This window comes from Aplidium turbinatum, chromosome 8, assembly GCF_918807975.1.
Source record: "Aplidium turbinatum chromosome 8, kaAplTurb1.1, whole genome shotgun sequence".
NCBI classification, from domain to species: domain Eukaryota; kingdom Metazoa; phylum Chordata; class Ascidiacea; order Aplousobranchia; family Polyclinidae; genus Aplidium; species Aplidium turbinatum.
In genome coordinates, this window is record NC_137479.1 from 14,310,384 (window position 1) to 14,322,477 (window position 12,094).

Sequence of the window (12,094 nt, forward strand, 5' to 3'; positions counted from 1 at the left end):
AACTTGTATCATCAGTTGGGACGCGTTCCACCGAGTTCGAAAAAACTTTTCTTATGGCTCCAAGGTGGGGCTTAACCTCATCTTAGGATATACAACCCCCCAAATTCAAGGTTGTGGCCTATTTGGATGAAACCAAGTGTTTGTAAAACGTCAAAATTTTTTGCTTCAGCTGAGGATTTTTCCTAGCACAAAGACTGATACCGGATGCGAAAGTCATAATTCCATAATAAGCAACTGCGCTATAATTTAATATTTCACTGGTTGAAGACTGTAGTGTACAGTAGCATACAATGTGATAATGATTTGGCGCAACAGGCATGCTTTCGTCATAGACTATTAAGTGTTACTCTGTATGACAACATAATGATATTATGCTACTATTGCTACTCTTGTGGTTATATTTCGTACAAGACAAGAGTCGAAGACAATAATAGCGCATAGAGAACTCCACGTGCTGTTTCTGCAATTCTCATACTGACTGCCAGTTAACCTGCGCCATTAGAAATGTAAGATTTAGTATTATAGATTAAAGATTTTGAATCTTGCCAGTGTGTAGTGCCGGTTCCAGTAGCCTACCATTTTAGTTCTACTCAATAGAAAAGGTTAATTTGATGAAGATATTTACAACAAACTAAAAGCTAAGCTACATCTCAGGTTAGCAGACAGCATTAGTAGCACAGAAGCATCTGGCTGATGCAAAAAGTAGAATTCGACCACGACAACTACCGGTAGTAACCAGTTTACAAGGGCTATCAAATAATAAAGTTTTAGTCTTCAATTGTTTAGAATACCGGTAGCGTAGTCTACGTTTTGAGTTCCTACTAAGAATTTTCAAGGAAAACCGAAACAGGAGAAAATGGCAAGACTGCCCAGTACTGGTATGGATACTTAAAACTTGTCAAGACGTACCTCCTTTTTGCTCGGAGTATTCATTCTGCAAATCATCAGTTGTTTGTGCACTGCATAGGAGAGATGTCAAGCGTGTTCTTCATTTTCAACCAACCAAATTATACAAGATGGATTTTGCGACTGCAGGATAACATGCTAAAAATGAAAGAAACTCACCCTGGAATAAGTGATCTGTTTTCACCCTGGAATAAGGCATCTTGTCCGTAAAAAGAACTGAAAAAAAATTCTATGGATGTGCTGTTGATCAAACTTTGGAGCAAACAATCAATGCAGAATCCGCCAATCGACTCACTGGGATTACGTCTTTCACCAATTCAATTGGTGCCAGACAGAGATGGGCACTTACCCACTTTATGCGCCAAACGATCCTTCCCCACTTCTATGAAGATCTGGGGATGACATCAGCAGAGAAAGCATCATTCGACCTTCATCCTTCAAGCATCGATAGAGATCGCAGACATTTGGATAAACTAATGCAAAAAGTAAGCAATACAGTGAATCCATTTAGTGCAGGCTTCGATGTATCCTTTCTATTCAATATTAGCACAGGAAAAGCAGTGGCTCCTGCCACTTCAAATTTTCTTTTGAATGTTTTTCAAAAAGGAACTGAGGATAGAAACAAATTTATTAGTCAATGCCACCAGGACGCTAGCATCTTCAACAAGCCAATACGTAAAAACAAAATCTGCAACTTTGCTTCTGAAGCTGCCGTTGTCAAAAGCATAGCCCGCGAAGGCAAATTTTCTCACTTGAGAATGGAACGCAATTTGATTGGAAGGCTTCTATGTTTAGCAGTAGATCACAAGGTAGACATGGAATTAATGCTGTCTTACCCCTTCACACCAGCACCACTGTTTTTGTGCCATATGGATGCAACGATGAAATCAACCCAAAAGTCAATGCTTTTGAAGGCTCTTTAAAAGAAAATTGAAAGTACAGATCCGCCTTTTGTTGACTGCACGTTGATCGATGGTATGTTCTTCTTCACACTCTTGGATATTTGCCGATGACGTTCGGAGGTGTTGCAAAGACGACTTTGAAGAAATTGTGCAGACACAGTGGGAAAACAATACACGTTGTTTTCTATAGAACTGTATCGCCGTCCATCAAAGATGCCCAGCGAGATCGCCGAGCAATGCATGACTTCCGCGATCAGCAATACGTCATCGAAGGAGAGGCCATGAAACGACCTGTTAATTTTGCAGCGCAATGAGGAATGACAACTTCAAGCAAGCATTGGTGTATTTTCTTATTAATTCTTGGAAATCAGATGAGTGTTCCAGCTTCCTCGACTTAAAGGTTCTTTATGCTACACTTATGAAAAATGTTATGTTTATCGAAAATATGGCGAAAAAATGTTGTCTGGTGAAGAGGAGTCCTTGTTATGCTACCACGAAGAAGCAGATACGCGCCTGATGTACCACATCGTCACCGCATGCCAAGATGTGAAAAATGTGGTAGTCCGCTCTAATGACACGGATGTTCTGATTATACTGTTGGGAAATTTGTCGTTCGTACAAAAAGACGTAGACATATGGATGAAAGTTGGTGTACAGACAAACAATACTCTGAGATATATTGATGTATCAAAGCTTGGCAGTACTTTATCTCCAGACATGCTTTGGTCGCTTCCCGGTTTTCATTGCTTTACAAGCTGTGATTATACAGCTGCTTTTTTGGGTAAAGGGAAGGCTCGACCCCTTAATATATTGGAGAAAAATGTGCATGCTCAACATGTCTTTGCTGCTTTGGGATATTCGAAAAATCTTGATGAAACCATTAAAAAAGGCATTGAAAAATTGTGTGCCAGATGTATGGATGTAAAAGTGGTCATTGCCTTAATGAATTACGATTTAAAAAAATCATTGAGACATACAAACCGAAAGGTTCCAATCCATTGCGACGACTGAAAGGTTCAGATGGAAGCAACTTTCCCCCGTGCAAAACTGTGCTCCATCAGAAAATACTCAGAGCGAATTACATTTGTGGCATTTAGAATCATGTTGCCGAAAAAGGAAGCTTTTTCCAGACACCAGTTGAAAGCGGCTGGCGTTTGGAAGATGGTAAATTCACTCCAGCTTGGTTTCATGGAGATCCAGTTCCGTCCACGCTGGATAACGTTCTGCAAAGTGAGAAGGGTTTGGACCAAGACGGAACAGAATCAGATGATGAAACAACAGAAACGGATGAATGTGACTTTTCTGACGACGAACCTGCAGACCTTTAATGAATAGATGTTTTTGCCTTTCTCCACCTCAAGCATAAATAAACTGTCGGCTATAGCCTACATAAGCAACTTTTTACCTTTATTCTTGTAAACATGGGGATAGAGTATGATTTGAACTTGTATTAATTTTACGGTTTCCACCAGAACTCACGAAACCACATGGAACAAACTGTTAGGATTAATCTTTTCACATGGCTGCAAACCGGGGCCAATGGTGCATAGCCTACTCAAGAGAGATTATGCAGGAGGCATGCTTTTTCAAGAAGCCTTTTGACTTGATGAACAGGGCATACGTTTTCAAATAGTTCAATGTGCATCTTTTCGTTCTAGTGTAGCCTATAGTTTAACGTTTCTTTCGCACGCCTTCCAGGTTTCGTTATTTTGTAGCGAGCAATTTTTCATTCCTTTCAGCACAAATCACATGTTATTCGAGAAGTCCTCTCAGTTGTTTAAATGAGACCACATAGTGTGATTTGTTTCTATTCAGTGTTTAGCCTTAGAGAAACTTAAATGTAGGTAGGCCTACGTACAATCAGGGGCGGATTTTCAAACTAAATTAGCCTGGGAATTTAAAAATAATAACGGTCCACTTCTATCAAAATAGATTTAGCATAAAAATGCTCGTTTCACAAACAATTTATTTCATTTCAGAAAAAGTCTTTCATCGGTAATATGATGTAGGCTATAAAATTAGACATTGTACGTATTTGTACAGCAAGCTTCGATTTGTAACTTGAATCATTGTCAGTGTTATTCAAGCAAACAATAAGGATATAGCGCTACGACTATTAAATATTTCAAATAAAATTTTCTTTTGTACATAAAGCAGGACAGTCAGGGCCGGATTTAGCTGATGGGGGGCCCGGGGCACTTTTAGATCGGGGGGCTCCCATGCGAAAAACTATCTCTACGTCTACAGTAGCATCAGTCCAGTACTGCACAGCATTTTGCAGACTTTAAAGGCCAAAAGGAAAAAATATATAACAAAATCACATTTTTTTCCACATAGAGGAGCCCTTCAAAAGTCGGGGGGCCCGAGGCAACTGCCCCCCCTAAATCCGGGCCTGAGGACAGTGACCCTCTGACCGGCCAACCGGGAACGTTCTCGAATTCCCAGTAGGCTAATGATTAGCCGCCAATCCACCCCTGCGTACAATGTCTATTTTCATTGTGATAAATTTTAACCTAATAAGCAAATGTTATGCTGTGTAGATATTATATCTTACATACTTCGTTGATTTTCCAAAATATTTGCAGACGTTTTGAAATATATTCGAGAGACACTATTGGTTTTATACCTTATGATGTTAATTTTGTGAATTTTAGGGGTTATACCCCCAAAATGAGGTTAAGCCCCACCTTGGAGCCATAAGAAAAGTTTTTTCGAACTCGGTGGAACGCGTCCCAACTGATGATACAAGTTCCATCTTTGTATCTTATGATGTTATTTTTACGTATTTTGCCCCAACTTTGGGGGCTCCTTATTCAGGAATGCCCCACCTGAGGCGACCAAATTTTAATGTTTTGAAATCCGTAAGTGAGGTACTATCACCTACACTTGGTTTCATCCATGTACCTTATGATGTTAATTTTGTGAATTTTAGGGGTTGTACCCCCAAAATGAGGTTAAGCCCCACCTTGGGGCCATAAGAAAAGTTGTTTCGAACTCAGTAGAACATGCCCTAACTGATGATACAAGTTCCATCTTTGTACCTTATGATGTTATTTTTACTTATTTTGCCCCAACTTTAGGGGCTCCTTATTCGGGAATGCCCCACCTGGGGTGACCAAATTTTAATGTTCTGAAATCCGTAAGTGAGGTACTATCACCTACACTTGGTTTCATCCATGTACCTTATGATGTTAATTTTGTGAATTTTAGGGGTTTTACCCCTAAAATGAGGTTAAGCCCACCTTGGGGCCATAAGAAAAGTTGTTTCGTACTCAGTGGAACATGCCCTAATTGATGAAAAAAGTTCCATCTTTGTACCTTATGATGTTATTTTTACGTATTTTGCCCCAACTTTGGGGGCCCCTTATTCTGAAATGCCCCACCTGGGGCACCCAGATCGACTTGTTCCAAAGTCTACAAGTGAAGGCATAAAATCTGGCATAGGTTTTTTTCTTGTACCTTATGATGTTTTTTTGACCCCCAAAATGGGTTTTTCACCGGGCTGTAGCCCCCAAATGCCCCAGCAGTGAAACCTCGGATGTGGGTTTCTGAACATCCCACAGTGGGGCAAGGTTGATAAAACACTCAAACCTTTTGTACCTTATGATGTTACAAATACGTCACGGGCTGCCGGACTATAAGGCACGGACACAATTAACTTTAAATGGTAGCCTATATTACAAACAAATCAGGTTATAAAAGGATAGCCTAGGTAGGCCTAAATTGTTAGGTTACAAATTAAAATTTCATTTCAATACAGCAACAATTTCTGGTACAAAACTCATCTTTTAACTTTCATCTTATTTTCGCTTCATTCCCAATTAGCCTACGTTTCTGCGGTAAACCATGTTGTTAAGATGCAATGGTGGATAAGTCTTCAAGGTCAACATGTTTCCAACGTTGAAATCATTTATAGGCCTACAAATCTGCTGCAAGCGTCAAATATGACAACCCTGTTTTAGCAACTTCTGGACTGGCAGTAACTTTCAGACCGCGTATACGCGGTCCAGAAGTTACGGTAACTTTCAGACCGCAGTAACACCTGGACCGTTACACCGGTTACCGAGATTGGCAGAGTGAAGTACAACTGATGTTTGTTAGCATTGCCAGAAACTCATATGTGGGATTGCGGGCGATGTGTTTCAAAAAATTATAAATCTTAATTGTGTTTGAATCATGTGTAGGCCTACCGTAGCTTATGTGGACTTTGACAAATAGCCTAGCCCAGTGGTTCTCAACTCGTTTTTAAGGCGACCCATTTTTTAAAAAAAATCAGTTCGGTAAAATCTTGCGACCCAAGCAAATTGTCGTAATATTTTAAAAGCCATACAAGATTGTGTTGCAAACAAACAGCACTACAAAAGCAGTAACTTTTTCCGAAAATAATATGTTTATCAAATCACTAATGAGATAGCTGTGCTGGCTTGCTGTCAGTGAGTTTTTGAAATCGAGGCGTTATTTTGCTTAGGCATAGCCGCATGTCGGCTTTAACTTCTAGCCGGTTTCGCTGTTCAGTTTTCAACTAACTTACACACATGGCGCTAAATCCAATCTTACAAAGCCAAGTTGTTGCAAATGAAATCTGATGTTGAATCCCTAATTGTGAAACTGTGAGATACACTTTGTACATGGAAGCCCAAAAGTGGATGTTTGCAGAATCTTTGGGGTATTTGTCTTTGAAGGACGCAAAAGAAATACGGTTTGCTACTTCTGGCGTTATGTCCATAAACTGTTCTGCAACATGGATGGAAAGTTGAGGCAGATCTTTTCCAACAAATGGATCAATTATCCAATCACTTTGGTTATTAAGTGTTAGAAATTCTCCATAGTAGTGCACAAACTGTTCCAGGTGTCTAATTATCGTTTGCTTAATATCAACTTCATTGCCACAGGCCCACAGATATATTGCGTTAGCTGAGGAAATATATCGTAGCCTACTCATCTCTGGTGACATAACTTTTCCTGAATATGAGTTTTTTGTAGTAAGCAGAAACTTTTGCGTCGCGATCAATCACCGTAAAACTATTGCCTTGCATAGATAAATTTAGAGAATTCAGAGTCAAATATATCGGCAAGTAAGCAACTTTTGCCTTGAAATCTTCTTGCAAAAACTTCTCGGCTAATTTCACAAGTTCTGTCGCCTCAGGAAGGTAGCAATCTCCTCTCGCAAATTACAAACTCGCTTCAGGACACAACCTCGTGACAACTATCGCACTTCTGTGTGCAACAGCAATGCTTGATAATAATCAGAATCCACAAAGACGAAAACAAATGCCGATTTAGTGGACTTGTTTTGATGAAGTTTACACACTTCACATCATTCAACACTTCGTGCCGCTCTTGGGACAGCTTTTTTGCAGCAAGGCCTCTCTGTGGAGAAAGCAATAAGTCCATACAGCACTTGGGGCTTTGTCTTTGATGCGTTTTACCACACCAGACTATGCGTGGTCCAACGTGTGGAAAACTTTGTCATAGTTTGTCCGACATAGCGTTCGTGACATATAGTGCACGTTACAATATATATCCCGTAACTTTGTCAAGTTAATTTATGTTTGAGACTGAAATTTTTGTTGGGTTTACATTTAATAATAATAATAACAATAATAAAAGCGAAAATTGTTAAAACTTCTTGCACTACGATCATGCTACAAAGCTTTCCGATGTTTCGACATGAAACGCTTCATGACTTGTGTTTATATTTTCCAGTTTTGTGATCGATCTCATCACGTTTTAAATTTTTTTTATTGTTAATTTTTTTCGCCCAAGATACAATATGCCTGAAAAACAAGCGACCCAAAAAAATTATCAGGCGACCCAACTTTGGGTCGCGACCCATGAGTTGGGAACCACTGGCCTAGCCTACTCACATCAACTGCATATTTCGTTCGCGCTTCAAATAGAAAGGTTTAGGCTATGCTGCCGAAAGCAGTTTAAAAAAATGACTTTACAAAACAAAAATAATTCTATTGGCAGTTTAAAAAAAACTTTGTCAGTGTTGTTTTTAAACTGCCAATAGACTGCCTATTGCAAAGGTAAATGTGAGATCTTATGTGGGTTCAGTCTGGGCAACCTATAGCCCATTTGCACAACTAGGCTACATATTACAAAAAGTAAGCTGAGTTGAATTACTACCGGTACCAGTTCTCTAGCACCAGAGAGAGAAAAACCGATGTCATGTCAATGCATCTTATGTGTGTTGTATAACTTATTAGCCTACCTTATGCAAGAAAGAAGAAATTAACTTTCTCAAAATTTGCGTTATATTGTTTTTGTTTCGTCTGAAATTGCACCTTTGTCATTATTACGAAAAACTTTTGCACACCAGTGACACCACTCTTGCTTCCATGCTATTGGCGTTTTTAAACTTTGCGATCTTTATCGTCCACCCACTTCAAAACAGCAGGTCTCGGATCAGTGGCGTAGCCAAGGGGGGTTTTGGGGGTTTCAACCCCCCCCCCCCCCCCTTGACACGCGTGTTACGTCACGATATTGAGAATGATGCTTTCAGTCTAAAAAAAAAATAAATTGCCTAATTTCAAACGAAACTGCATTAAAAGAGCGAGTTTTGCCAATACCAGACATTCAAACATCTCAGCCAGGAATTAGCAACAAGAAAACATAGAGACTTAGCTTTATTTCCGAAAAATGCCGAAGAAAACATGATCTTATTCCTTTGCTATGCCACCGGACAGCTCCATTTTACAGGAATATTCATACCCGCATTTTTGTTGAAAATGCTCTCAGAATGCACCAAATTCAAAGTAATTTTTCAAAATAGTCTGGGGGAGGCCCCCAGACCCCCCGCCGCTGGGTCGTCAAAACCCCTCCCTTTCAAAATTCCTGGCTACGCTACTGTCTCGGATTATATTCAGTGGCATATTCATGCTGATGTACAGTCACTGGTAGTTTCATGTAGGCTACCGGTAGCCTACTAGTGATTATCTGCAAGTGGTTTCACGTCTCACTGCGTAAATGACCCGATAAAAGTCAAGACAGACATTCTTACATCAGAGATCAAGCAACTTCAAACGAAATTTGTTTTACACTGATTAGTTTTTTGATAAAAAAAAAATGAAACTGACAACATAAAAGAAATCTGCTGTGTGTTTTGTATGTTTTTCGGCCAAAAAACACTTATTTTATCACTGCCCAATTTTGGTTTACCACTGCACACTGCGCCTTAGAATTAGGTATGGGGCTATTTCAAATAAACACAATGATGGTGTTGGTCTACATTAATCCTAGGCTACCTTGCAAATATTCTGCAACATAAATAAATTTGCTTTTCTGCTTTTTAGGGAGGCGATCTCCCCCCTAGATCCACCAATGAGTCTGGCTTATCCTAAAATTGGAACACGGACCAGTATTTTACGGGTGTATACTTTGTGAAAAACAAGCAAAAGTTTCGAAAAAGATTTGTCTGAACAAAGAGAGCAAGTTATTGTAATCTTGCTGTAGCAAGGCTAAGTTTCGGGAAAAAGTGTGTGCTCGTTGTTTGTTTTGTTTGTCGTATCCAGGCTTACGCCCGGTGATTGAAGATTTAGGTTTAAGTGGACGGGAAGGCAATGAAGCCAATCTACGTGACCACCTTCAGGCATGACTTTAAGTGTCTTACCAAAGACACAGCTGCATGCTTTTGAGCGGTGTCGAACCGGCGCCCTTTCGAACGTCGTTCCTGGGCTCTCACCACTGCGCAATGCTGCCGACAATGTGGTCGTTGTTGCGCTATGTGTTTCCTTGTATTTGACTAGGCTTAATGAAAAATAAATAGAATTGAATGCACACCCAGAGGGTAAAGAGGAAATTGTTTACGTCACTGTGTAATAGGATGACCTACACCGACGTCGTTTCAAATGAGAATCTCATTTTTGCCAAATAGGATTACATCGATAAAGTTGTATTGCATTTCAACAAGATGTCTTGAATGCCAATACATACCCCACACGTTGTGATTATATATGTAGCGTCAGTAGCGACATAAGTTACTTGGCAAATAACAGTGATGTAGAACTTCACAGTCAAGTTGGTGTTTTTTCATTCAGGAAGCAATAAATTTTAATTGAAAAGTTATTTTTGTATTACGTTGATATCAGTTGAAAATTGACTTGCCTTTGTAATTTCCAATTTCCGCAATTTGGAGTAAGCAGGATATATCAAGAAAGCAGGCATTGGTACTACTGGCACGCAATTTTGCTGCAATAGAAAGGATAAGGCCCATTAGGCCTAAATTGCTATACAGGTAAACGGATTCTGCAATGTCGAACTGTTGTTTGGGTATGCTTTGGCAATGGCATCAACTGTAACTTTATGTTGCTTCACTCTGTTCCTCATTTGGACCATAACATGTCAATTGACTTGTTTACTTTGAAAACTTGCAAGCATTTTCAAACAAAACGATGATGTGCCACATTTCGACAGCAGTTGTGAAAGAGTGAAGAAGTTCAAGCAAGAATTTGTGTGAAAATGTTTTTTTGATGCACTTAATAAACTTAACTTTTACGTTATTTCAACGTAAGAAAAAAGAAGGTTTAGGCCTTAGTAAAAATTTCTTAAAAAGAACTAAGAAACGTTAATGAACTTGTGAACAGATTAAAGTTGCCAAATTAGTTGGGTGATGTTTTTCTAAACTTCGAAGCATTGAACAACTATCATAAATTTCTTTGAGAAGTTCAAGACAATCAGCTTTGAATTATCCATTTGCTGTCGTTGTAGGAAAAAAACAAGAAAGTCATATAAACTTTTCCAAAAATCCCAGCAAACTAATTTTTACGCTTCTAAACGTTCAATCAATGTGAAAAAGAAGTAATATGCTGACAGGAGAGCAGTAGTTATGGTTGAATTAACAGTTGGTCCAATAAATTATCCAAGCATAAAACGACTGAAACAACCTAGTAGATCGACATAGTGAGGTCATCTTCCACTAATTTGCGTGCAGACTGAGCAAGCGTGAAATTAACCAGGAGCTACGGTTCCAGGCACTACCAGAAAATAAGTTCACCCAAGTGCATAGTTGTTTCTATAAGTCATACGATGTATTGCTATCAGACCGTGGTAATGCTATGTTGCCTAGTAATCATAAAAACTCGTAGGACTAAATTTGTTATTGAATTTTAATGGCTTTGCAATTGCTCCGCTGAAGCTTTGAAATGTAGCCTGTTAGTTTCTGAACACAAAGTTTTTGAATTAAAGTCTATTTTTTCCCATAAGGAATTCAATTCAACAGATATGCAATACTTTGCTTAGATTGGAAAGTCATTTAAGAAAATAAAAAATAAGTTGGAGGAAAATAAACTTAAAGTTTAGAAAATTCCAAGAAACTAAGACCTTCGATTTTGTAATTTGACGTGCTTCAATAGCATAAATGATTACACGAAAGTGGGATTTAATAAACAATGGAAAAAAACACACGGATACTTAATGTAGGTTACTGTAAGTATGATCGCTTGATGGGTTAGCAAGTTATTAAAAGACCCATCGCTCGATGAGGATTTGGAGGATTCAAAGTTTCTTGTGTGAACTGTTTACCTTCGATGAATGTTAGGCTATTGTAGCCTACATGAAATCCTTTAATCACAGCTAGCAATTTTCTTTCCTAAATTCGTTTTTGTTTTCAAAACATATTGAATGTTTATGAAACATGGCATATGCATTCGTATGTATGAACAGTTTCATGAAACATAGAGTTCAACATAAACAAGTTTTGCGTACATTTGAGATAGTATTTTTAATTCTTGTGCAAACGACAATATGAACAATAGGCCACCGCACTGCTTCTCGTCCCATAAATTAATTTTATGCTTTGAGTTAAATCACTACTGGACATAGTACATTAGTTGCAGGTGTAGCCTATCAACAACAGTGGAATTATAAAACAAAGGTTTATAAAAAGGTAAGCTATGTCTTTGGTATTATTTTGTGATAAGCTGGTCTGGTAGCCAGAGGTTTACACTGTAGGCCTACACTGTGTACAGAAGCCGGAGATTTGGAGTAAGGTATTTAGAAACCGGAATCTCGGTTTTCGGCCGGAGTCGGAGTGGAGCAGAAGTCTGAAATTCTTGGCAAAAACAGGAGCCAGATTGAAGGCGGAGTCAATTTTTTTGCAATTTGAATACTTTTAAAACATGCACATATTTACGCTGTATTTAGCGCAGTTGTTATTTTTGTGTCTACTTTTATGGTTTTATTTCCCAACCAGTAACTTTTCATTTAAAAATGTACTTTCCTTTTCATGACAAGAGGTAGGGAATGGAAACATTTTATACCTAGATGGCTAAAAATTGTCGCCT